The sequence below is a fragment of the Oryctolagus cuniculus genome, unplaced genomic scaffold (assembly GCF_964237555.1).
Source record: "Oryctolagus cuniculus unplaced genomic scaffold, mOryCun1.1 SCAFFOLD_55, whole genome shotgun sequence".
Lineage (NCBI taxonomy): Eukaryota > Metazoa > Chordata > Mammalia > Lagomorpha > Leporidae > Oryctolagus > Oryctolagus cuniculus.
Genome location: NW_027208214.1, coordinates 617,948 through 641,417, shown reverse-complemented (window position 1 = coordinate 641,417; position 23,470 = coordinate 617,948). Strand labels below are relative to the sequence as shown.

The window sequence follows — 23,470 nt, the reverse complement described above, 5'->3', positions numbered from 1 at the left end:
GCACAGCCTCGCCCCCTGCCGCCTGGAGCACCAGGCACTGTGAGGCTCCCTGCAGCAGTCGCTCCCTGGCCGCTCCGCGCGCACCCCTGCTGCCCAGGCTCCCGGGGATCCGGAAATCCCTGAGGCCAGAATCCCTGTGCCGCCGTCGGCCGTATGTGGGCGCCTTCGTGGGGAGGACAGGTGTCCGCGTTTCCATCACAGCAGATTCAGCAGCAGTGACAGAGACCAACAAGAACGCCAACCGGGTTACCTGTGCGCCCAGCGCAGATCTGTGTCTGGAACCTCTGCACCCCACAGTATTCATAGACACTGGCATAACTCGCTTACAACGTAACTGTGCATCAGGATTTTCATTATCATGTAATTATTATTTTCATTGTGAGCACGCATGCACACACACGCACACCCCACGCCAGCTGCCCTGCGTGCATTCGGCTCCAGGTGCATGCACCTGCTGTGCCTGCGGAGATCTCAGCAGAGCAGAGGTGCCGCGGGACATTGGACTAACCCTCTGTCTCCTCATCAAGGCTTTGCGCTTCTCGAAGCCCCTCTCTCAGGTGGGCAGAGGGCATCCGTCCACCGCCGGGACACCCGCACCACCGGGCCGGGCCACGTGCGAACTTTGGGAGGGGCCCCAGGTGAGGCCCCACTTCCCCCTTGCGGGCGGCCGACAACACTTGTGTGTCCACATCGCGGCTGCCTGCCCTGCCCCTGGGGCGCACGGAGCGGGACTCAGAGACAGTGGAGGCCAACTCCATGCACGGGACCGCGCGGCTGCGGCAGAACCCGGGGCCGCCCCACGTGCTTCCAGGTTGGGCCCAGCAATGCGCAACCGAGGGCGCAGACTCGGAAACGTGTGGACTCCGCCAGCAGGCTCCCCATGCACACGCGCGGGAGCCCCCATTAACCACCCTGGTCCCCCTCACACGGAGCCCGGCTGCTGCCTCCCCCGGGGGAGAGACCCGGAATTGCACGCATCCTGGAAGACCCGATGCCGGAGTCCCGAGACGACCTAGGAGCCAGGAAATGGGGTCCACAGCCCCAGATCGAGTCCAATCTCCGGCGAACAGGTGTGGAGCTCAGTCTCTGGCATGGCTGGAGCGATCCTGTGGGTATTGCCGGGCTCCTGGAACTGCTCCCGGGCACTGTGATCCCAGCCCAGTGTTCAGATTCCGAGCGCTGGAACGAAAAAATAGAAGCGTCCGCCAGGGGGCGACCGACAGCCCGCCAAGTTGGGGAGACCCAGGCCCCAGGCGGGCAAAGGAGCAGCACTCCCGACACGGGCCCATCTGCTCCACTCCACGCGACTGTCTCATCCCGGGTCGTCGAAGCTCCCTCCGACTCTGCCTTTCTAATAAATATTAATACAGAATTTTAAATACTAATAGAAACAAGCCTCACAAGCGTTGCAATAGGCGCAGTGAGGGGAATAGAGGCGGGGTCTGATGACCGGAAGTGATGCGGGGGCTCTGGGCAGCGCAGGACAGTCACACTAAATTCCATTTGTAGAAACTCTTGAGCTTTATTAAAAGGAAAACGTTAAGAAAGTTTCCAGCAATAAAAATTCATAAGTATTCCAATCAGAAAAGAGAATCCTGGGTTTTCAACACGAATTTTTATTTTAAAGATTTATTTGAAAGGCAGACGAGGAGAGAGAGACTGAGACCTTCCATCTGTTGGTTTATTCCCTTTATAGCCACAACGCTGGCAGGAGCCAGGAGCTTCTTCCGGGTCTCCCACGTGGGTGCAGGGGCCCAAGCCCTCGGACCATCCTCTGCTGCTCTCCCAGGCGCATTAGCAGGAGCTGGAACTGAAGCGGAGCAGCCGAGCCCTGATCCAGTGCTCACATGGAATGCAGGTGTCACCGTTGGTCCCTTTAGCCATAAATTTATTGGCGCTCTCAAGCAGAACTGGGGCCCCCCTGACCTGGCTCAGCTCTGACCACGCGCTGGGTGGGTGGAGAGGGGGGCATTGGAAGGGCAGTGTCTGCTGCTTCTTCCCTGCACAGGAACCTGCGGCTCTCCCTTAAATGCTGGGCAATGCTGAGCCGGGGATGGTCAAAGCCAGGGGACCTTTTGTCCTTTCTGTCTCCATGCGAGGTCAGCGCACATGCTCCCCTTCCCTGGACACAGCTTTTGCCCGCGCAGATCCAGAACCCGAAGGCTCTGGGAGGAGTCCCGGCTCCAGCCCATGTTTCCCTCTCTGACTCCTCGGTTCCCTGCCTTCCGCGTCCCTGACGCCCGTGGTTCCTGGTCTAAAACGCACCGCGTCGCGCATCCGTCTGTGGGCGGGTCCGTGACGGTTCTTGGGGCCACAAAGAGGGAACACAGTGAGAAAAAATATGAAAGATGCAAATGAAAAATCGGGATGAAAGATGCTATCATGAGCATCAGGCAAACTTTAGCGCCAAGATCTAATGCGACACTAGGAAGAATTAAAATGTATGGAAAAACTTCACAACCCCAAATACAGAAACATAGAGGAATGCACTTGAGGCAAGAGAAAGAATGCCATAGAAAGGAGGAAGAGATGAGGATTCATCAACGTGAGATGGAAGAACAAATGAGACCCAAGAGAGGAAAGTTACAGTCATATGGGCTAAATGGGCCCAAGAGAAAGAGACGTGAGAATGGGAGGTGGAGGAGCAATGGACAGCGAAAGTCCCAGAAATTCCCACCTCCAGGTGCTGGTGGCGGCGGCACAGGTGACGAAGCTAACCCTGGAGTTCCGCAGAACCCTGAATGGTTTCGTGATGGGAAGCGGCATGCGCACTGAGCGCTTTGGGCAGGGAGGTGCGGGGCCTGTGGGTGGACAGGGTCCTAGAGGAATGGGGCCTGGAGCTCCAGCAGGATATGGTAGAGGGAGAGAAGAGTATGAAGACCCCAACAGAAAGCCCGATTTTAGATGTGACAGAGAGGCTTTCATTCCATTTGGTTTTGTCTTTTCTTGTTTAGATATCAATCTTTTAAATTCTTGCATTTTAGTAAAAAAATCTTCCTTTTTATGGATGTTAGCAATTTATTGACCAAATATTTGTAAATGGTCTGTTTGGGCAGGTAAAATTATTTAATGTAGTGTCTGAAACAGGAGAGTATTTTTTCCCTTTTTAGTCCCATTTTAATCTTTTTAACTGTATAATGTTCCTAAATTATAGCAGTGTATGTGTGCCACTGAATTTCCAAAGTGTACCAAGTTTTTTCCTGTGCTTCAAATAAATAAAAAAATAGTTATAATATTGACCTTCAACTTTTTCAAGTTTCTATGTACATTAGGCTGAAAGGTTCACTGGTGCTCGTGACCCCACCAGGTCCAGCCAGCGACCGCCTCCGCTCCCCTTTCCCCGCCCTGAGGACCGAGTTCGAGGCCTCCCATCCCTGCTGTCCCATTCTGAGGGAAGCCTGAGCCACTGTAGCCCCAGCTTCTCAGCAGCTCAGGCACAGCCCCCAGGTCCCCCCACTGTCCTCCTGTCCACAGGCCTGGTGCCTGGGAACTTTGCGCGGTGGAGCCCTGCGCTAGTAGGCCCTAGGGGGCGCCAGGCGGATGCACAGGTCCCTGATTGGGTGGGGCGATCAGAGCGTCTGCACCCGGGGAGGCGCGGGAGCAGGCAGCAGAACCAGCACCATCCGGGGGCGGGGCCTGGAACCTCTGGGGGCGGGGCTGGAACCATCAGGGGCGTGTCCTGAGCCTTCCAGGGCGGGACTGGAACCCCTGGAGGCGGGGCTGCAACACCTGGGGGCGGGGCCGGCCTAGGACACGCCCGCCTGCAGTCCCTCCAGCCCGTCCGCATACTGGGAGGCCGCCAGCGCTCCTCTGGAACACGTCCAGGGCCGCCCCGCAGCTCTCCCTCACCGCGCGCTCCGGGTCCGCCGCGTGGGCCCGCAGCGCCGCCAGGCAGGCGGGCTGGGCGATGGCGCCCAGGGCCTCGGCGCACTCGTGCCGCACCGTGGGGCTCTCGGCCCGGCGCGCCAGGGCGGCCGCTCATGCTGCAGCTGGTCCGGCACGTAGTCCACCTCGTGGTGGACAGGGCGCGGCCTCCTCGCCGCCGGCGCTGCGCAGGGCGAACCGGGCGCAGTAGCGGTCGAAGAGCGGCCATGCCTCGTCCAGCAGCACCTCTCGCAGCCCCCACGTCGTGCTCCTCGGCGGGCAGCGCGGGGTCCACCGAGAGGTAGGGCCCGGCCGCAGGCTCCGCGCCGCGCTGCAGCCACTACAGACGCCCACGGCCAGCTGGCCCGTCTTGGCCACCTCGGTCATGGGTCCGTGGAATACGTCTTCAGGAGCTCCAGGACCTTGGGGTCCCCCAGGGCCCCCAGGGCCTCCCTGCAAAGAACGGCCCCAGAGCTCGCGGGGCCGGAAGCTGAGGGCTCATATGATTCACTGCAAGCCTGAGAGCATCTGGGCCTTTGAATGGCACGCGCGGTTTCCGGGAAATGTCAGTGCAGGCTCAGCTCTGCTTTCTACACATCCCTGCTCCTTGTTTACAAAGAAGACATGGACGCTGAAGGAGCTTCCTGCGTTGTCTGGTGTTACAGGAAGCAAGCTTTGGTGCTGAGTGTTTTTAAACGGCTATGAAAGCAAAACTGAATGGTGAGTCTTTTAATTCAGGGATATGCAATTAAGACTGGAATGAGTGTAAGACTATTGGTCTAGGGAGAAACTGGATTTGATGAAGTGGCTCTTTCACGGCCCCATGATCTATTCTCTGGATGTTTTTAAAAAGTGGAAAGGTCATTTTGCTGCATTTCCCCATTCTTGTTTTTAAGGAACAACAGATTCCAAACCCTACAAATGGCTTGTATTGAATTTTACATTTGAATTACAGATTGTTAAGTATGAAAAAACACGCAAGAACATTAAGCAAAACAAAATGGGTAAACTAACAGTGTAAAAGGTTGTCAAAGGTATGAGACAGCCCAAATTATCTCACAATGTTGGTGAGAGGTTAAAACAGTTCACTCTTACCAGCGCTGAGGCTCACTAGGCTAATCCTCCGCCTGGGGCGCCAGCACACCAGGTTCTAGTCCCGGTCCGGGCGCCGGATTCTGTCGGGGTTGTCCCTCTTCCAGGCCAGCTCTCTGCTATGGCCAGGGAGTGCAGTGGAGGATGGCCCAAGTCCTTGGGCCCTGCACCCCATGGGAGACCAGGATAAGCACCTGACTCCTGCCTTCAGATCAGCGCCGTGCGCTGGCCGCAACGTGCTGGCCTCAGCGGCCATTGGAGGGTGAACCAATGGCAAAAGGAAGACCTTTCTCTCTGTCTCTCTCTCACTGTCCACTCTGCCTGTAAAAAAATTTTTTTAAAAAGCAGTTCACTCTTTTTGGAAAAGGATCTGGTAGCTTCTAAAAATGTAAACCCAAACCTTCTGTAAAATCCATCTACCAATTATATTCCCTAGTATGTATTCCAGAGCAAGTTAAAAAATTACAGAAAGTCTTAGCACAAGTGCACATAGCAGTTTTGTTGATAACAGCCAAAAACTGGAAAGAGTCTAAGTTCTGGGAATATACTAAGGAGTAACAATAAAGTATTTGTAAATGAACATGGAAAAATCTGAAAAATAAGAAAATCAGACAGAAAAAGCTATGTAATATATGACTCCATTTATATGAAACTATACATAAAACTAATCCCTGCTCATAAAAGTAAAAAGTCATAGCAGTTGTTGGCATTGAGATGAGCAAAGGTAAGGATGAAAGAGAATAATCCAAAGAGAACATTCTGGGACAGTGGTAATCTCCAATATTTTATAAAGAAAAGTAAGAACCAATGACCAAGTGGGGCTTATCCCAGGAATCCAACATTGGTTTAGGATTAAGAAAATGCACAATGTAATTCAACACATGAACAGTATGAACAAGGGAAATTGTATAATAAAAGCCTATGATGAGACCAATAGATGTATCAGAATTATATGTACTTATGGATAAATTTAATATGGGAAACATCTGTATACTGAAAAACTAAGACATTGCTGAAAGATATTTCAGGAAAATTAAAAGATTTTATCATGCTCACAGTTTAGAGCCTTGATATTTAGGAATTTCAAATTCTTTTTACAGTGATTTATAGAGGGGCCAAAGGTGTGGCATAGCTGTAAAGCCACCACCTGCAGTGCTGGCATCCCATGAGGGTGCCGGTTTAAGTCCCGGCTGCTGCACTTCCGATCTAGCTCTCTGCTATGGCCTGGGAAAGCAATGGAAAATGGCCCAAACCTTTGGGCCCCTGCACCCACGTAGGAGACCCGGAAGAAACTCCTGGCTCTGGCTGCCAATTGGGGAGTGAACCAGGAGATGGAAGATCTCTCTCTGCCTCACCTTCTCTCTGTGTAACTCTTTCATATAAATAAAGAAATCTTTAAAAAAAATAAAGTGATCTATAGATTCTAAGCAATAACCAACAAAATCTCATCAATTTCTTTTTAAAAGCTTTATTTCTTTGAAAGGCAGATTTACAGAGGCAGTGAGAGAGCGAGTGAGTGAGAGAGAAATTCCAACTGCTTGTTAGCTCTTTATCCTTCTGGCTTTCTACATGCTTGGCAGTGGACTGCAGGGAGAGGAACTGTGTGTCACTGTGTATCTCTGGTGGCCCTTGTGGCATCTTCCTGGTTGTGGTTAGCCTGGCTCCAGTTGGCCTGTACACACACCACCGTCATCGCTGGTTCTGGAGTTTCTATAACAATTACTGGAGCACGGCGTGCTTGTGCTGGAGCGGTTTTATTCCATGGGCCTGAAGATTTTTCTATACCACCACTGCCACCTCCATCTTCTTCCCAGTTATCACCTGGATCTTCTCTCATTATCATCTTCTTCCTTTTCACTTATCTGCATCGCCTGAACTTGGAGGCCACTATAATCCACCTCTTTTTGCTCAAACTCTTTCCATTCGTCTTCATCTTTCGTCACGGCCTTGGTGGCAGCCCCAGCGCCCAAGGTGCTGCTGTCTCCCGGCCCAGCCCCCTCACCCACCCCGCCGCCCGCTGCTCTGCTGCTCCTGCCGGGACTGCCCTCCACACCCACGGTGCTCGCCACAGGCTGCTCTGCTCTTCCTCCTTCTTCTTGTCCCTTTTGGCGAAGAAGTTGTCCAGGCTCCCCTCCTCCATCTCAGCAGGGGCCATGGCTTCCTTGGCCAGGATGGGTGGGGCCCGCAGCAGGTGCAGCCCTCAGGGCCCTGAGCAAGGGCTCCAGGTTGGGTCTGTGCTCACGGGTCCAGGTGTGGCGCAGCCCCAGCCCTGAGGGGTCCCTGAGGTGTGGGCAGCAGGGTACGTGGCTCCCACTGTGTGCTGAGGAGTGCTGGGTCCAATCATGCAAGTTCAATTCATGCTAACTATCAAAGAAAAATGAAGCATTTTTCATCTTTCAAACTGTGGTTTTCACACTGTAATTTTTCTATCTTAAAATACAAACATACTAATCATTGTGTCACACTTGTCAACAGTGATCAGGACAGTTACATGCTGTATTAGTCTGTAGTCTGGGAACAATAGGTTACACAATATAAGGTAGCCCAGGTGTGTAGTAGATTATATCAGGAAAATTTGTGCAAGCATAATCTATGATGTTCACACAACTACAGAATCACCAAATGATGCACTTTGCAGAATTTCAGTTATTAAGTGAAGAAAGACCACACACACACACACACACACTACATCTAGGAAAGTAGATGTGAAATGTTTTTATAGTTCACTCACTTTCTATTTTTAAGCACACAAACTTACCAATGTCATGGTGCCACTGTAGTATTAAACTGAAAACTACCTCATGTCCTCATGTGTTTATTTAACTTCTCAAGTTTCAATATATTTAACATGCACACAGATGCTTCAAGAACTTTTTCTTTCTTTTTCGTGTAGTCTATAATTTTTTTGGGGGGGTGGGGAATACAACTCCGTGTTGCAAAATTACACCACAGCCCCTCAAGGCAATCACCAAATCTGTGTTGTTTATTTTATCACCAGAGACTGACGAGTGTCTTGCGTGTTAAAAGTGCTTAACAAATATGAACATGAAAAATTTAAAAGTGTTATTTAGTCTCTCAAGACTTACCATGTTCTTCATTTCACTTGAATTTTCCTACTTTGTTCCACTTTCTTTTGCAGTAGTCAGTCTTCAAAGATACTAGTGCCACTGACAGTCATGAATTTAGTATCACTGAAAACAGAACAAAATCACTTGCCACTCTCTTTAAAACAATTTATGTCTATATATATTTAAATATTTTATTTATTTGAGAGGCAGAGTTACAGTCAGAGAGAGGGAGAGACAGAGAAAAAGGTCTTCAATCTGCTGGTTCACTCCCCAAATGGCCACAATGGCTGGAGCTGGGCTGATACGAAGCCAGGAGCCAGGAGCTTCTTCTGGGTCTACCACATGGGGGCAGGGGCCCAAGCACTTGGGCCTTCTTCCATTACTTTGCTATAGCAGAGAGTTGGATCAGAAGAGGTGCAGCTGGGACATGAACCAGCACCCATATAATGTATAGAGTATCTCCAAAAACCCTATAAAAACCCTAACAACCTTACTGTAGAGGCCACCGATCCAAACCAGCTACATCTGGTGCGGACATTGGTCCAAACTCAAGTGTTTTTTTTTGTTTGTTTTGTTTTGTTTTTTTTTTGTTTTGTTTTGTTTTGACAGGCAGAATTGACAGTGAGAGACAGAGAGAAAGGTCCTCCCCTGCCATTGGTTCACCCTCCAATGGCCGCCACGGTTGGCATGCTACAGCCGGTGCACCACGCTGATCCGATGGCAGGAGCCATGGTCTCCCATGGGGTGCAGGGCCCAAGCACTTGGGCCATCCTCTACTGCACTCTCGGGCCACAGCAGAGAGCTGGCCTGGAAGAGGGGCAACTGGGACAGAATCCAGTGCCCCGACTGGGACTAGAACCCAGTGTGCCAGTGCCACAAGGCGGAGGATTAGCCTAGTGAGCTGCGGCGCCAGCCTCAAACTCAAGTTTGGAATAAAACTCTTGCGCTTGCATCAGCCTCAGCTCCTGGTGTTCTTAATTGGTGGGAATTGGATGTTTCAGGTATAACAAAAACATTTGAGATTTATGGCTGAACTACCTTTATACCACCAAATGATATAAATTAGAATACCATAATCTTTTCTTCTAGATGATAATAGAATATTTTCACCTGTTACAAACCACAGCTGTATGAGTATGTATGCATGTATATATGGTTGTTACTATTCATAGATGACAATATAAAGGCAGCTAAAGATTATCTAGAGGACAAAAAGCCTATTCCATCTGGTAAGCAATCCATATGCATTTAGGTAATTTTTTGTTTACTAGAAATTTATTAGTAGGGCTAGCAATGTCATGGAGCAGATTAAGCCAATGCTTGCAGTACCACATATTCATGTCCTGGCTGTTCTGCTTCTGAATGAGCTCCTTGAAGATGCACATGGAAAAGAGGCAGAGGGTGGTCCAAATGCTTGGGCCACTGCCACTCACATGGGAGACCTGGATGGAGTACCTGGATCCTGGATTTGGAATGGCCCAGCCCTTGCCACAGTGGTTATTTGAAGAATGAAACAGCAGATGAAAGATCTCTTTCTCTGTCTCTTGCCCTGCTTTCTTTGTCATTCTTCCTGTCAGGTAATTAAATAAACCTTTTAAAATATATGAGTATATTAATTTAGTCTCAAATGTGCAGGAGTACTGGTTCCATTAAGGACCTACAGAAATAGTAAGAAAATGCAGTGTGAATCTTGCTGAAATACTAGAGTTTTCCAGGTTGAAACAAATAAAGCCCATGTATTTTTCTCACAAATTAAGAGAAATACAGATGTAAACTGTGATTTTCATTTTTTTCTGTGATTTCACCATATTTAACATGGGTTCCTTAGGTAAAAAAATAATACACTGATTTAAAAAAATCCACTAAGTTGGAGATGAAACACAAGAACTGTGGGTTTTAATCAGAATGTAGTATTTTGGTGAAACTGAAGCCATATAAGTGTATATACACTCTAGTCTTATTTCTGCAGATAACTTTAAGACAATCCCTTAAATTCACTAGGGCTCAGTTAGACACTATTGTCTAATCCTAACTTTTCTGTAAATATAACAAAGAGGAAGATATACAGGAAAAAAAGAAAAGTAAAGTATTACAAATATTTACAAACACACTATTAGGAAATATAATCTTGAATAAGAAATATTTGGTGCTATTTTCAAAGCATTTCAGATAATGCTTAATTCCATGAATTAAGTATGATTAATCAGAAAGTAAAAAATTAAACATCTATGACATCTATGTGATACTACCTAAAACTGAGCTCATTATAGTTGGATAACCATAAACTCTAAAATCTGACAAATACTAGGAAACAAGTTATAAAAAAGAATACCTCTGGATCTCAATAGCAGTTTTCAGTGAGGTACATAGTTGATTATTTGCAGTAAATAACAGGAATGTTCAAAATTTCACTTTAACAGGCAGAAAGATGGAAATTCTGTATCCAGATATAAGTGAACAAAAAACCTGATTATAAATACTAAGCAAAGTTGTCAAAAGAGCAGTCCACTGTAAGGGATTATGCAGAACCTGAGATCTTTTGTTTGAGGATGCCCAAGTGTCAGTCAGGGCAGGTCATATTGTCTACTGAACAGATTCTCTAGAGAGAAATCTTGAAAACGGTGCTTCGTTTCTGAGTATTGTGGTCCTCACTGAAGTTTTTTTGTCTACCTCTCCAAAGAGCAAATCATTGGCCTTCTGTTGGGATGAAGATGGAGCAATCTTTTGGTTGAATAGGGATATGGAAAGGATCAAGAACTTATAATCCTCAAATCCAAACACTCAGAGTACATAGTACCCTTCACAACTTGGGGATCACAAATTCTAAACTATTTTGAGAAATCTGGTTTAGCCTTGCTTTTCTTCCGAGATCAGATGAGATCGGGCATGTTCAGTGTGGTATGGCCATAGACTAGCCTTGCTTTTCTTAGTATCACTGGGAAACCACTTTCCCATTTTCCAAAACTGTTGACATATCTTGACAGCTATTTATCCCTTTCCTGATCACTCTGCTCCATCACAATATGCTTTTTTAAATGTCCTAACACTAATCCCTATAAGTTTAAAGAAATGCACTTATTTAACACATTTAACTGAAAGTTACATTCTTATTATATTTATATTTCATATTTGTTATATCTGAAATATTAATTATATATCAATGTATTATTCTACCAAAGCGAATGAAAATACATACAGGCTTCTGTCAGAAATTTACCATTTCTTCTTCCAATATCAATAAAAAGACTTATGCATTGAGATTGATTCCTTAAGAGCTTGGATTTCATAGTGAGACCATTTTGCATGAAGTAAATATTCTGATGTATAAACTATATGTTAATACAATTGCCAATACATTCTGAATATAACTTAAATATAACTTTTTATACTCAAATCTTTCATGTAATCTGTTCATTTGTTTCTATCCATTAGCAATGATTAAAAACCTTATTCCTAAATCTAGTTCTGTTAGAATTATCAATGCAGACATTTAAGCCTACAATAAGCAGTAGGTTAAGATTGATGAGTGTATTCAATTTCTAAAATGTCCATTTTTACAGTATTTTTAAGCCTCAGAAAACATTCTTGTCATATTTTATTTTATTATCAAAAGATAAAGATATCATTACTTTTCTAGACACCACATATAATTGTTCAGTGTTATTAATGTACAATATGTTTTAAAGTATAATTTAAATATTAAGTATATTTAAATTGTATAAAACCTTTAAATTTTAGAGGGCTATTTATGCATAATAATCTATATATGAAATTAATATTTCAATCTCAAAATTTCAAAACATAGTTTAAATTAAATTAATCACAGAAGGGTTCTGATATGTATACACTAGCTAAGAAAACTTCAGGGGCAAGTATTGTGGCACAGGGAATTCAATAGCTTCCTGAAGAGCCAGAATCCCATATGGGCACTGGTTTCAGTTCTGGCTGCTCCACTTCCAGTCAATCTCCCTGTTCATGGCATGGGAAAGCAGTGGAAGATGGCCCAAGTACTTGAGCCACTGAAACCAACATGAGAGACCCAGATTGACTTCTGGCTCCTGGCATTGGCCTGGCCATGCCTCAGCCATTGAGCTACTTGGGGAGTGAACCAGTGGAAGGAAGATCTGTCTCTCTGTCCTCTCTGTGTAACTGCCTTTCAAATAATGAAAGAAATATTTAAAAATATTTTAAAATAACTTTAATTCTATTTACTTTAGCAAGATCATATACTAACACTCCCATCCGCTGTTTTACTTCATGGGGTCTCAGCATTGCTAATCAAGACCATAACAGTTATGACTTCACATATGTAAAAGTGGCTATTACAGAAGAATAAAAAAATTAACAAGTACTGAAGCAGATGTGGAGGAAAGGAAATATATATAAAATTGTTTGTGGGAATGTAAAATGGAAAACATTCAAGAACCTATGGAAAATCTATACTAAATTCCTATACAATATGAATAAGGCATAGATTTTTTTTGACAGGCAGAGTGGACAGTGAGAGAGAGAGACAGAGAGAAAGCTCTTCCTTTGCTGTTGGTTCACCCTCCAATGGCCGCCACGGCCAGCGCGCTGTGGCTGGTGCACCACGCTGATCCAAAGGCAGGAGTCAGGTGCTTATCCTGGTCTCCCATGGGGTTCAGGGCCCAAGCACTTGGGCCATCCTCCACTGCACTCTCTGGCCATAGCAGAGAGCTGGCCTGGAAGAGGGGCAACCAGGACAGAATCCAGTGCCCCGACCGGGACTAGAACCTGGTGTGCTGGTGCCTCAAGGCAGAGGATTAGCCTATTGAGCCGCCGCACTGGCCAAGGTATAGATATTTTAACATTTCTATTCAACAGTGTAATGGAACATTGTGCTAAAGAAATCACACACACAAAAGAAAAAAACTCCAGATTGCATACAAAAGAGCAAACGTGACTTGTAACATCTAAGACATATTTGCAAGCAAAAGACATTCTGAGGTATTCACTAAAATCCCTAAGTAAAACTCAGTGATGTTCAGAATATAAAATAAATACATAAGCACCAATCATATTTCTGTAGAGTAGCAATGAACATCATGAAAATATAATTAGCATTAGCATTCAATGTAGCGTCAAAGTGAAAATATTACTAAGAAATTTAAAAAATTGCATTTTATACTAGAAAAGAAAAATATAAGAACACACAATTTTTAAAACAAAGCAGTGATTTCAGTAAGACATTTTAATTTTAATACAGCAAAAAATGTGATTATAATTAGTCATTGGAAATGCAATCAAATCTTGGGAAATATATCAATTCCTATACAGTAAAATGACTGATTCAGCCAAAGACAAATGTTGCCAGGAACATGAAGAGCATGGAACCCTCATAAACTTCCAGTGCAGCCACTATGGACAGCAATTCGGCAGTTTCTCAGCTTGTTCTACATGGGACTGTTTATTGCCTCAGTAGTTTATCTCCCAGGTATGCCACTAAAAGATACAAAATCCACACACCAATAAAGGCTCACTGCAGCAATATTCATGAAAGCCAAATATGAAAGCAACCCAAACACTAATGTGTAAGAAAGCCAGTGTGCAGTATATCTTTTATAATGGCATACTATTTGGCAATACAAATCAATTAAGAAATGAAAGACCACAAAAATAATGAATGTCAAAATATTTTAAAGAGGAAATCAGAAGCAAACTCCACACATTGTAGCATATCCAAAAGAATGGCGGATCTCTGGAGATAGAGTTTAGATTAATGCCTGTCTGGGGATACTGGTGGATGAGGAGTTATTGTAAATAATATGAAGAATTTGGTGATTAATGAACATACATTCATATTAGACTGTGCTTATGATCATAGAACTCCAAAAATATGACAAAGCATGGAATACTCACTTGAAACATTATGGCTGGGCAGAGAGACTCCTGACTTTGGGATTCACAGAAGAAACTAAAGACAAACAAATATGACAAGGTTTCACATACTCTGCTCATTTTGGTTCAAAAATATTTAAGACCATAAACAAAGGGGCCCTTACTGTTCAATGGACAATGTTTAGTATGAAAGAACTATCATTTAGTAAATTTTTACACCAAAATTAACATTTAATTCCATGTTTCTTATTTGATATTGCAGACAGCTCCCGACACTTCTCCCGTGGTGCAGGCTCCATGCCCCGCAGGTGCCGGGAGAGGAGCTGAGCCTCCAGGTCATGGTCCAGAGGGTCACTCCACTCCCGCAGGGTCCCCTGCGCCCGCATCCTGTCGCAGCCCCCACCTGACTCCATGGAGTTGGAGACCAGAGAGTTGCTACAAAAGAGGGTGTTGGCCTTGCTGGTGTGGCTCAGCTCCAGCTGGAACAGCAGGTCCAGGAATTCCATATATTGTAATTCATATGCACTTAAGAAATACTTCATTTTTTGTGGGTGAAACAATTTAAAAGATGTACTTAGCATCAATTTAAGATAAAGCACTACCTCTTAAGTACTCCACTAAGTGATTTAATGTACAGTAACACTCTCCAAGTGGGGTTAACTATAAGAGCAACATGTAGGAACAAGGAAAATAACACTACTAATAATAGAAACTTTATGTCAAACTTTCTAACAAAGCAAAAGAGAAAAGACAGTATTACTTTTATTATATGTAGGAATAAATAAGCCAGGTTTGATTGTCATTGCTATTTTCAAGATTCTGTGTCACTAAAATCTATATAGGAAGGTGTCACTGGGAGAGAAACCCTTAGTATTGATGATAATAGATTTTTCAGTACATAATACACAATTACAAACTGTTGTATTAAGCATTGCTCCTGTGTTAAACCATTGTCAATCCTCACAGTTCTGTGAGTTAGGTAAAATTAGGCATCTTGTAAAGGAAGTAACTAAGTACAAGAAGGCCAAGTGATTTGCCTAAACTCAGACAGCCCACCCTTAGCAGATTCTCAATTCGAATCCAGGGATTCTGGCCAGAAGACAGGTTGTAACATGTACAGTAGATTTTACTTTTAAAACTAATTTTAAAAAGTACTTTTTTTAAAAGTAGATTTTTACTTTTAAGGGTTTTAAGTAGGAAGACTATATAAGGGACAGGTATGAGAAAGAATAACATTAGTAACATTTTGGACTTGTTAAGATTTAATTACACAACTGGTATCCAAAGAGAGATCTCAAGTAGGCAGTATGATATACTAATCTGAAATGAAGGAGGGTTCCTGGGCTAGAGATACAAATGTGGAAATCATTAGTACATACAAGGTAGTAAAAATCATTAGAAAGAATATCAAAGATTGCCCTCTAGAACAATTCTATGTTTAAAAAGAGGGGAATGAGAAAAAACGGACTATGATGAATACACTAGAAAGGCAATAGAAAACTAGATAAATGAGTGACAGTTTTATGTTTATTTCAGAATATTTATGATTAAGGCCAATATTTGTCATTTTCGATTTTTGGATGATAGCCATTGTACTGGGAAGAGGTGACACCTCACTGTCATTTTTATTTGCATTTTCCTGATGACTAGTGATTCTGAATTTTTTGTCATCTGTTAGCCATTTTTATTTCATCCTTAGAAAAATTCTTGTTCATGCCATTTGTCCATTTTTTGACTGGAGTGTGTTTTGTTATTAAATTTCTTGAGCTTATTATATATTCTGGATGTTAATCCTTTATTGGATGTATATTTTGAAAATATTTTTCCCATTTTGTTGATTACCTCTTCACTTTGTTAATTATTTCATTTTTTGCACAGCAACTTTTTGCTTGATGTAATCACATTTGTCTATTTGTGTTTGTTTTATTACCCATGTTTCTGGGATCTTACCCAAGAATTCTTTGCCTAGGCCAATAGATTGTAGACTTTCCTCTATGTTCTTCTCTAGTAATTGTGATGGTTTTGGGTATTAGGTTTAGATGCTTGATCCATTGTGAGTTGGAGCAAACTGGTTTCAAACTTCAGCATGTGAAATCCAACTTTCCAAATACTATTGTAGAAGAGACTGGATTCAGTTTTAAAATATTATTTATTTATTTAAAAGGCAGAGATACAGAGAGAAAAAGACAGGGAAATTAGGGGGAAGAGAGAGACAGAGAGAGAGAGAGAAAAGAGAGAGAGAATCAATCTACTGGTTCTCTCCCCAAATGGTTTCTCTGCAATGGCCGGGGCTGGGACAAACCAAAGCCAGCATTGCTGAGGTTCTCCTGAGTCTTTCACATGGGTGTAAGGGCCCAAGGGGAATTAGCACAAAGGTGGATTGGAAGTGGCACAGCTGGGGCTTGAACCAGCACCTATATGGGATGCAGAAACTGCAAGTAGAAGCTTAACCTTCTATGCCACAGTGCCAGCCCTGAAGAGACTGAATTCTACCAAACTTTAAAGGAAGAACTGATCCCCATTCTTACATTATTCAAAACAATTGAAAAGGATAGAATCAATCCAAACTTGTTCTTTGAGACCAGCATTTCCTTAATTACAAAAGCACAAAGATGCAATAAAAAAGAACTACACACTAATATCCCTAGTGGACAAGATGCAAAAATTCTCAATAAAATAGTATCAAATAGAGTCCAGCAATACATCAACAAGATCATCTATCCAAAGTGGAATTGATTTGAGGGATGCAGGGGTGGTTCAACATACACAAATCAATAAATGTGTTATTTAAAATCAACAAAATGAAAGATAAAGCCATATGATTATCTCAATAGATGCAGAGAAACATTTGATGAAATACCACATCTTTTCATGAAAAAACACTTTAAAAATTGCATAGAGAAGAAACATACCATGACACAATCGAAGCAATATATGACTAAACCACAGGCAGCATCATATTGAATGGGGATAAGCTGGGAAGATTTCCACTAAATCTGGAGCCAATGACAACCATTTTCACCATTATTTTCAGTATACTTCTGGAAGCTTTAGCCAGATAAATTAGGTAAGAAAAACAAATCAAAATGATACAAATTGGAAAAAAAAGAAGCACAATTATCCCTGTTTGCAGTTGATATGATCCTTTATATAAACAAACTGAAAGACTCTAATAAAAGACTATTAGAGGAGCCAGCATTGTGGCACAGCAGTTTAATGCCCTGGCCTGAGGCACTGGCATCCCAAATGGATGATGGTTCAAGTCCCAGCTGCTCCTCTTCCAATTCAGCTGTCTGCTATGGGCAGGGAAAGAAAGAAATGGAAGATGGCCCAAGTCCTTAGGTCCCTGCACCCATGTGGGAGACCTGGAAGAGGCCTCTGGCTTCTGGCTTTGGATTGGCATAGCTCCAGCCTTTGTGGCCAATTGAGGAGTGAACCAGTGGATGGAAGACATTTCTCTGTCTCTCCCTCTCACTGTAAATCTACCTCCCAAATAAATTATTACAATCATTTTTAAAAAGAGAAAGAAATAAAAGACACAAAATAGAAAGTTATCCCATGTTCATAGATTGGAAAAATTAATATCATCAAAATGTCCATACAACCCCAAGTAATCGATAAATCCAAAGCAATCCCAATCAAGACACCAAAGATATTCTTCACAATTATAGAAAAAAAAAAGATCCTAAAATTCATATGGAAAAATAGAAGACCCCAAATACTTACAGCAATCTTAAATAAAAATGAAGCTTGAGGCATCACAATACCAGATTTCAAGACATACTAGAGGGCTGTTATAATTAAAACAACCTGGTACTGGAACAAAAATACACATGTTGACCAATGAGACAGAATAGAAACCCCAGACATGAACTCACATATTGGCAACCAACTAATATTTGACAAGTGAAATAAAATCACTCCCTAGACAGAAAGATTTTTTTGTTTGTTTGTTTTTGACAGGCAGAGTGGACAGTGAGAGAGAGAGACAGAGAGAAAGGTCATTGGTTCACCCCCCAGTGGCCACTGCGGCTGGTTCACTGGGCCGATCCAAAGCCAGGAGCCAGGTGCTTCTCCTGGTCTCCCATGCGGGTGCAGGGCCCAAGCACTTGGGCCATCCTTCACTGCACTCCTGGGCCACAGCAGAGAGCTGGACTGGAAGAGGAGCAACCGGGACAGAATCCGGCACCCCGACTGGGACTAGAACCTGGGGTGCTGGCACCACAGGCGGAGGATTACCCTATTGAGCCACAGCACAGGCCGACAGAAAGATATTTTGAAAAACAAATGAGGAAGCTATTTTGGAGGAGGGTTTTCTGTTCAGAACAATACTACTGACAGGTTACATAAAATGACACTGAATAAATGACCTCTAATTTTGTAAAAATAAGTATTAACTTGGAGAGAACAAGCTTTGACGGGATCCTGGGATTGGAAATTACTGGAATGAGTTAAGGAGTAAAGGGAAACGATATTTATGACAGCGAGGAAAGGCAGTACTCTCACAGTGCGCATAAGCACTAAGTGTGTCACACATACACACACACGCACGCACCATGAGGTAGTTTAACTCACCATTAAAATCACCATTTTTTCCACTTCTCTGTCACAGAGTGGTGACCAGTGGCTGCACAACAGCATTTTCAAACCACTGTCTAGATGGCAACCAGAACTCAGGAGCCCCGGCAGAGTGTAACAGTCACAAGTCAGCAGTGAGTACACTTGGGTTCCAGTTTGTTGGTCTTTGAAAACTAGGCTGTGACCGCTTGAAATGAGTTGGTCAAGTTCTCCATGGCCCTCTGCACTGCGGGGCACAGCTGGGGGTCCCCACAGCTCGCCCCCGGCCTGACAGGCTGCTTCCCATGCGAGTCCCTCCAGTCTGCACACCTCAACTCCACCCGGAGAGCCTTCGGCAAACATGGGCAGCCCTCCCCTCCCCAGGACAGTGCCACCTCCCACACCCAGACCAAACAAAGTGCAAGGAATCCAGGCTCCAGAAAAACGACATCTATTGTCCTCAGAGACTGCAAGCTGAGTCTCCTCAGGCCAGGAATGGAAGTCCTGGGGTCGTGGGGGTTGAGAGCCACGTCTCCTGTCACCACTTCAGCTCTGGGCCCACAGTTCTCTGCCCTTCGGATCCTTCTCCTGCCTCCCCTGGGCCGCCTCTGGCTCCACTCCCGGGACAAGCGAGGTTACCAAAATTAATCTGCAGCTGGGACGTGATGTCATTTGCAGCTTTCTGGAAAACATGGGAGTCGTCCTCTTTGTCATCCTTTACCACAGCATCTCTGTATTTTGACTTGTGAATTGCCACTGCTTTGGAAGGGACAGTTGATTCTGGCTTCCGGGTGTTCAACTCGGACTTTGGTCTGGTCTGTTCTTGAAGATTCTTCCACTCATCTAAGGTCACCTCTTGAACTTGAGTTTCTTCTTCTACCTCTGACTCAGGGACTTTGCTTGGGGTTTCCTGCTCCAGAGTCCTGGGACTCCTCCATCACTGCGGTCGGCTCCATGTCACGGGTGTCTTTCCCTGACGCCCAAGTGCGCACTCCATAGCCCATGTTGTCTTCAGTTCTGACTGCTGTTTTATCATTCCCGCCATATCTTTCAAAATCTTGTCTTCCCTCTGGTCGACAGCATCAAAGGCTCTGTTTCGGGGACTGCCCCTGCCTCTGCCTCGCATGCCCCCTCTCGGGCCTCCACGCCCTGGAAGAGGCCTCTCACGATCAAAGCTGTCCACTGGTTTTCATCTGTAAACGTCTCAGCTGTGCAGTCCACCTGCCTCTCGGTCTCACAGGGGCGGGATTCCCTGTAGGGTCTCCGCTCTGCTCCATCAAGCGTCACCCCTGCGCTGGCTGTCAGTCCGTCCTTGCTGCTCCCCTCTTCTGGGAGTTCGTTTCTGGGCAAGTGGCTGGCGAGCCGCCGCCGGGGCTGTCGGGCTGCTGAGCGCGGGGGCCAGGAGGCTCTTGCGCTCCTTCTGGGACTCCCTCCTCGCGCCAGGTCTGTGGCCAAGGCCGCGGCTGGGCTCTGGCCCCCACGGCCACCGGCTCCAGCCACGGCCGCCGCAGCCCCCTCGTCGCGCCTCTTGTGCTGCAGCTGCTGCTGGCACTGGCGCTCGGCCTTGAGCAGGATGTCGAAGGGGTCCGACTCGTCGTCCAGCGGCAGATGGAAGCGGTTGGCCACGACGCAGCCGAAATTCTCCTGCTTCGCAGAAGCGGCAGCCACGGGGCTCCCCAGAGCGCCCTTGATGCCACCGCGGCCGCCTGTGGGCCTGCCGCGGGCAGCCCACGCGATCCAGTCTCAGGAAGACCCATCCTGACCCGAAGCTGCTCCTTGCCTGCACAGGATGAGTCTCAGGTCTGCACGCCTCCAGGCGTTCACTTTTGTCCTGGTCACCACGCTGTTCTTTGTGCGCAGCTACATCAGCTTCAAACATGCAGGCATCCCATCTGCCGTGCTGGATGGGCTTGGCCACCAAGGAGAACCAGGTGGCGAAGACCAAGTGTGGCCTCAGCAAGCCCTGCCCGGCCAGCTTTGCGTTTTGATCTCCAGCGGGCTGCCAATGCTGTGGGCCCCTCCATGTGCTTTGAAAACCACATTATCCTGAGTCCAGTGAAAAACAACGTGGGCAGAGGCCTGAACATTACCCTGGTGAACGGGACCATGGGACTGGTGCCGAGACACAACTCCTTCGACATGTACTGGAGACACCAAGACTCCAGTGCGATTCCTTAAAGAAGTTCCAATGGGCACGTTGGTGCTGGTGGCCTCCTACGATGACCCAGGGACCAAGATGAATGACGACATCAGGAAGCTCCTCTCTGACCTCGGCAGCTCCTATGCCACACAGCTGGGCTGCTGCGATAGCTGGGTGTCCCTGGGGGCCGAGAACTCAAGAGCAAAAGCCCCTTTGAGGAATACCTGAAGAACAACCCAGACACAAATATGAGGGCTGGCCAGAGCTGCTGGAGATGGAAGGCTGTGAGCCCAACAACCTGTTCTAGGATGGCCGCGGCTCACCCAGGCCCAGGGCTCTGGGAAGCTCCTGCCCGACTCAGGGGGCAGAGGCCCAGCAGGGCCAAGGAGGAGGCAGCACAGGTACAGAGAGCGCCGAGGGGCTGCACACACCGCACCTCGCTGCCCTTGGTCAGAAACCAAACCTGCCCAGCACCCCGAGAGCTCCTACCTGGGAGCTGCACGGATTCTGGCAGCTGCCATGTGAGGGTGGCACCGGCGTGCTGCATCCAGGGCCAGCTGCCAGCCCACCCTGAGGGAGGACTGCCCGCCCACACCCGAGCAGAATTAAAGTTGTTGTTACTGATTCGGAAAAAAAGTACTGAGTGACAACCATACATGATCTGATTATCCTTTATCTGTGTTTTCTAATCCTTAAATAATAATTATGAATTATATTTGCAACACTTCACAGTTTTTAAACTGTGAAATGGGCCGGCACTGTGGCTCACTAGGCTAATCCTCCGCCTGTGGGGCCGGCACCTCGGGTTCTAAACCCGGTTGGGGTGCCGGATTCTGTCCCGGTTGCTCCTCTTCCAGTCCAGCTCTCTGGTGTGGGCCAGGAAGGCAGTGGAGGATGGCCCAAGTGCTTGGGCCCTGCACCCACATGGGAGACCAGGAGAAGCACCTGGCTCCTGGCTTCAGATCGGCCCAGTGCGCTGGCTGTAGCAGCCACTTGGGCAGTGACCTAATGGAGGGAAGACCTTTATCTCTGTCTTTCTCTCTCTCACTGTCTAACTCTGCCTGTCAAAAATAAATAAATAAAATAAAATAAACTGTGAAATGAATATGTAGCACTAAAAGGCAGACCAAGGCACTGAAGGATACATTCCTAAAGTTAGAGAATAAAAGGACCTCTTGACAATTCCCAAATATGTATTAAGTGTACTAGTTGTCATTTTGTTTAGACTTCTAATACCACACAAAGATTGAAAAATCTCAAAGGCTTGGTACACATCATCTAATTCTATCCTAGTCAAAGATAAAAGATCTTAATCATATTAAATTTTTAATTGTTTTAAAAAAGGAAATGTAGAAAGTAATCTTATTATATATGTAAAGCTTTGAAGCTTTATTTGAGCTCCCTCTTGAGAAACGTGGTGTGGCACACATTGTTGTCTCTAAAATGGGTAGTGATACGCATGCACGGTATTCTGAGCAGGAAGAGTCACTGCATTAGCAGTCCTTTTGGGCCAAATCCAGCTCCTTGCTATCTTTGTATTTCGTTGGAATACAACCACACCTGTTTACTTACAGTCTATACATATTTTAGGGAACAACAGAGATATTATGGTTCATAAACCATAAAGTATTTACTTTATGACTATTTATGAAAAGGTTTGCCAGTGCTATGCTTAGATCAAAGATCCTTTGATATGTTTTAATAGGTTTTATCCATCATTCAGAAATGTTTAGAGAGTATGTAACATTGTATGCAATTCCTCAACAATAGTCAACTAATTTGAGTGTTTATCATTTGAGCATTAATGCACTGGGAGGAAAATCCAAAAATCTCATGATTAGTCATTTTTTAGAAACAGATCAGAAAGCCAGAGTAGCATGGGGCTTTTCTTTGCACATCAAAAAATATCTCAAATATTATTAACTAAATTTACTAAGTTGTGTCATCAAACCAAAGGCTTTAAATATATTGAAATGGTCTAATAATCAGTATAATATAGATCTATCCTCATTTTGAAAATGGATGCATACCACATTATTCTATATGTATTATAATTTATTAATTTATTTATTGGCTATTAGACTATTTTCCAACTTTATGATATAGCATCATTAACAATGTCCTTAAAGTTCTGAGGTATACCTTTAATATATGTATGAAATATTTCAACCAATGTAGGCTATTAATATTACATATATTATCTCATTATGTTATATATAATATATTACATGTGTCCTTACATAGATGTGCATATTAATGTATAGTATTTCTTGTTTTCTGTGGGATATAATTCCTGGGAAGTAGTTACAAAATATTTTTTTACAAAAGAGAAGAATCAGAAGCCAACCCCCACACATTGTAACATATCCAAAAAAAAGAAATGGCCAACTCTGGAGACAGAGTTTAGGTTAAAGGCAGTCTGGGGTTAATGGTGGATGAGGAGTTACTGTAAATAATAATTTAGAGATTAATAAAAATGTGTTTATATTAGACTGTGCTTATGGTTATAGAGCTCCAAAAATATGACAGGCATGGAATACTCACTTGAAATATTATGACTGGGCAGAGAGGCTCCTGACTTTGGGCTTCACAGAAGAAAGTGAAGACAAACAAATAAGACAAGGTTGCACATATTTTGCTTAATTTGGTTCAAAAATACTTAAGACCCTAAACACAAGGGGTCTTACAATTCAATGGGGCAATATTCAGTATGAAAGAATTACACATATTTAAGAAATTTTTGCACCTAAATTAACATTTAATTCCATATTCCATATTTGATATTGCCTAATTCAAATTAATTCCAAATACACTTAAAGAAATACTTCATTTTTATTATGTGAAACAATTTAAAAGATGTATTTAGCATCAACTTAAGGTAAAGTACTAC

The 23,470-nt window shown here is 44.8% G+C and overlaps 4 pseudogenes; 1 reads left to right on the top strand and 3 right to left on the bottom strand.

Annotated features, from left to right (window-relative positions):
* Positions 1–1,502: 1,502 nt before the first annotated feature.
* Positions 1,503–20,183, bottom strand: LOC100338379 (intracellular hyaluronan-binding protein 4 pseudogene; annotated as a pseudogene).
* On the bottom strand, positions 3,567–4,430 carry LOC138847936 (deoxyhypusine hydroxylase pseudogene; annotated as a pseudogene).
* The window catches only part of LOC127490118 (protein CDV3 homolog pseudogene), a 61,153-nt pseudogene continuing 42,807 nt past the window's right edge, over positions 5,125–23,470 (bottom strand).
* On the top strand, positions 20,121–21,588 carry LOC127488650 (protein FAM3D pseudogene; annotated as a pseudogene).